We start from the raw sequence: 4,571 nt of genomic DNA, 5'->3' as shown, positions 1-4,571 counted from the left end.
GCTGTGCATCTGGCTTTCTCCACACTGTCCTCAGCTCCACGGTGGCCTCTGGCCTCTCGCCTCGGGCATTGCCCACAACCGCACGCACCTGCGGTCACTTTGAAAAGAAGTAGGCTAGACCTGGAGGGACTCATCTTCGCTGATTTAAGGGTTCACAGTTACCGTCTTCTGCTCCTGGGAGAAGGGGGACTGGGAGTCACCGAAGAAAAACTGATTTCGCTGTCCCTGCCTGCTGGCTTCCTGCTTGCCCCGCTATCTTGAAAACCCCCTTTACTCCTCTCTTTCTTGCCTGGCAGCTGCCTGGGATGAGCACTGTTCAATATGCACTGAGTAGCCACATCCAAATAAAAGGTGTTTTACAGTAAAACACACCGAGTGGGCCACGTTGGTGATGTTAGAAGCTGGAAACGCGCAGTTCCACGGCCTGACCGCAGTTTCCCCACAAGCCCCTGTGGAGGTTTCTCAGGCCGGCCCACCGGCCAACCACGTGCGAGGCCACATTTGTCTCCAGGGCTTGGGCAGCTTGTCCGCCGCAGTAAGGACAGTTTGGGCACAAGCCCCAGAACCAACTCTCGCAGCTGAGGCAAAGCTGGGGGCACAGTGGCTGTTCCTGGGTAGAGAGCAGACCCCTTGTCAGCCCTCTGTTCCTGCTCTTCTTCCTAGGGTGCTGTTCTCTCTCCTACCACCCCGCAGGCCCCCACTCACCGTGCAGACACTGTGGGCCCAGCCCCGAGCCGTGCTCCACCCCTTCACCTGCAGCTGACACAGTTCCAGGCTCACCACCACCTTCCTACCTTGGGGTGGGGTTGGGGAGGGTCTCTTTCACTTCTAGGGCCCTCCCCAGGCTCCTGACTTTACAGGGAAGACCCCAAGGCATCCCAGCAGGAAAACACCCCAGGGGCCAGGGCCCAAGCTCTTCTAAACTTCACTTTCCCATCTGCACCCCAACTTCCCAGCATCCTGCACCCAAGTTCTTGCTTGGCTCAGGATGCCTGGGATGACCAAGGCACCAAGCATCCCACACCATGTCCTGAGCCCCAAGCATGTGGTTGCCGGGTTCAGCAGCCACTCCCCTGCACCAGCTGAGCCAGCCGGAGGCAGGTTAGATTTGCGGTTTTGACCCAGTGAGCCAGCAATTCTGCTTTGGCCAATAACTAGGCCACAACCTTTCAAAGAGATGAAATAATAATAAACATTAATATTTCAAAAACAAACAACAATCCTGGCCCAGTGGCTCAGTTGGTTGGTGCATCATCTGGTGCACCAAAACGTTTCAGGTTCGATTCCCTAGTAGGGCACATACGGAAGGCAACCGATGGATGTTTCTCACATCAATGTTTCTCTCACTCCCTCCTCTCTCTAAAATCAATAAACATATCCTCAGGTGATGATTTAAAAAATAAGAAAACGACATACCTCTGGGGTCAGCCAGACAGGACTGGAAAAGCCCCGAATGACAGAGTGTTGGTTCCCCCACCGGCCCCTGATCTGTCACTGGCCTTCGTGTCCGGAATTTGAAGTGGAACCTGTCTAGAGGAAGGCTGGACACTGACCTGGGAGAACCACATGTAGGCTCTCCAGCAGCATGATGGGCGGCGGAGAAGCAGCACCACTCTGCTGACTTCCCCGAACACCTGCAGAGCCAGATTTTCCCTCTGGTCCTTTTTAGGAGACCAGAGGACCACCAGTCCCAGTGCTGCCACACCCCTGTCCCTCTGTCACCATCCCCCAGGCCATGTCTCTGCCAAGACTGTGCAGTACACAGCAGCACTTCACCTGTCAGTAGCTCACAGCTGGGGAAAGGTGAGGCATGTCCATGGTGATGCCAGACCACCCGGGCAGAGACTTAGCTCCCAGGAACTCTTACTGACCTAGTAGACCTTGTCCTCACTGCACTGGGATTTATCTCTGTGTAGTTCAGCCCGTCTCTGCCCCAGGTGTGTGTTTTATCACGGGAGAAATGTTCGACGTGGTGATAAAGCAGGGGGCTGACTCAGAGCCCCACCTAGATGCCTCTTTATTGTAACTAGGCCATCCAGGAAGCACCCTGGTTTCTGTTGTGTCCCACTGACCTCCCACCCCTGTTCCAGAGTCCGTAGCTGCATCTCCCAGGGGACTGGAGCAGCAGGCAGCCCCTGGCGTCTACTGTTGCTCAGCTCTGCCCATCCTCCCCTCCAGGCCTGCTCCTGCGCCTGCTGCTCAGTGACACCACATCCTCGCCTCACAGAGGAAGCCATCCCAATTTCACATCCAGACGCTGCGTGCTCAGGTCATCGGTCAAGCTTTAAACCTCACCCCAGCATTTCTCCACATTTTCTTCCTTGTTTTGGCCCTTTAACTTAAGTAGTTTTCAAAGCATTGGAAACAAAATCAGGTTATCAAAACATGCAGAATGCCACCCCAGGAAGGTCAGCCAGCCCTGAGCCATGCTCTCGTCCCACTTTTGCATTAGCTCCAGGTGGGTAAATTACTGTGTGTGACAGGCAGGGCCCCTGACACCCGTTCCAGGCTTCTTCGTTGCTCCCATGATCCTGTTGGTGGTGAGGGCTGGATTCTGGCAACTGAGAAGGAAGCAGAGATCTCCTGGGGGTGGGGGCAAGGGGCTTGGGAAACCTTTCGCTTTCCTGAAGGGGTCAGACATGACTGGCTGTCTTAGATTGAGTTCCTGGGGACAGGGTCTGAGCCTGAGGCTGTGTTTGTGCAAGTTTACTGAGGAGGCCTGTGGGGAGATGAACCTGGGACAGATGAGGGGGGCAGGACAAGTCGAAGAGGTGCTGGCCTGAGTGAGGTTGCAGCCTTGGCTCGATGAGTGGCTGCCCCTGCAGAGTTGCCCTGCCTGGCCAAGGCACAGGGCAGAGCCTCTGCCTCCCACATCAGCACCAGGTCATTTTTAGGGGTGAGGGTGCCAAGGCATCAGTGGCAATTGCTCTCCCGCTGGCCCTTCCCCAGCAGCTGGAGGTGGCAGCCACACCCACTACTCTGTCCTCTCCCCTCCTGCCTTGAACAGGGGCATCACGGCTGGGGCAACTTCAAGGAGATGGTGAAGAAGCTCGCCAGACAGGAAAACTGTTGGACCAACACCAGCCACTACTTCCCTCAATGCTTTTTATTTTGTTTGTTTTTAAATTTTGTTTTAATTGATTTTCAGAGAGAGGGAAGAGAAGTGGGAGAGAGAGATAGAAACATCGATGAGAGAGAAACATCACATTCATCGGCTGCCTCCTGCACAACCCTCACTGGGATCGAGCCCCCAAGCTGGGTATGTGCCCTGACTGGGAATCAAACTGGCGACCTCTTGGGTGCATGGACTGATGCTCAACCACTGAGCTATACCAACATTTTCGCTTTCTGTGAGGTCGACTTCCATTGTGGTTGACTCTCTAAAAGGCATTCTCTTTCCCAACTCCAGTGCCCAGTCTTCCCTCAGAGGCCCCCCTCCTGTGTGGCTCTGGAGTCTACTTTCTCCTCACTCCTCTAGGCCCATCACTGGAGTCGCACACAGGACCTGCATGCCCAGTACCAGGAACCCCCAATAGTCCCCAGCCCGGATCAGATTCTGTCCCTGCCTGGCCCATAGTCCTTCACTGTCCTCAGAATGAAGTCCAGCCTCCTTAGGAAGTGGCAACCAGGCCCTCCGCACAGGTCTGACCCTGCCCCTGATGGCCCTGTGTCAGGATGGCCCTGCGGCCGCTCAGCCCTGCTGCTGTGGCTGCAAAGTGGTGGACTTTCTGTCCCCTCCCCCTGGGCACATGAAGCCCTGACCCTCTTGTTGCCATGAAGAGCTCTTATTTGTCCGCAGAGCATCTTCCACCACTCCTCCCTCCCCACCCCTGCAGTAAGTCACTGCCTCCTCAGTGCCCCTGCTCCCGAGTGCATGCTGCTGTCCCCACTAGGCCACAAGGTTTCCAAGTCTGGGGTCTGGCTTTTGGATGTTTCTATCATTTTTGCCCATCCCCACCCTCCCTGGCCCGGCCCCACCAGCCTCTGCTCTGAGTGCTTTCCCAGCTCTGTGGGCAGGGGTGGGGACTTGCAAAGACCATGGCCAGCCTGCAGGGGCAGTGGCACATCTGGCTCCTGCCCTCCCTGTCCTCACCTCCAACACCACGATCTGACATCCTGGGAGCAAAGGCTGCTCTATGTCTGTTTCTTTACCTCCTGGACTTCCATGTGGCAATCCAGCTCCTTCCACCCTGGACTCTCATTCACAATGAGGAGGAGCCAGCCCACCACCACCAGGGCCTGGCCCAGCTCTGGTGGCCTCTCAGGGCCCTGCTGCTGGCCCACCATGGACAGCTGGGGCACCAGGGCTGGCCTGCGTGCTTTCCAGTCCTCCCCTGGGTCCAGGCCAGCACACAGTAGGGCTAAAAACCAGGCACTTCAGTGCCCCGACAATCCCACAGCCTGTGTGTTAGGGAGCTCTTCTAAGGGAACTGCTAAAACCGTGGTTCCAAATGTCACAGGCCAACTGGAGCAGCACATGGACGTGGGCCTGGAGGGTCAGTTGTGGCCTTGAGTGTGAGGGCAGGGCTCCCCTCCACTGTGTGGAGGAGGCTGGCAGCGGGCTGCGGTGG

This window comes from Pipistrellus kuhlii, unplaced genomic scaffold, assembly GCF_014108245.1.
Source record: "Pipistrellus kuhlii isolate mPipKuh1 unplaced genomic scaffold, mPipKuh1.p scaffold_m20_p_13, whole genome shotgun sequence".
NCBI lineage: Eukaryota > Metazoa > Chordata > Mammalia > Chiroptera > Vespertilionidae > Pipistrellus > Pipistrellus kuhlii.
The sequence above is the reverse complement of the archived record's forward strand: the minus strand, read 5'-3'. Positions refer to the sequence as shown.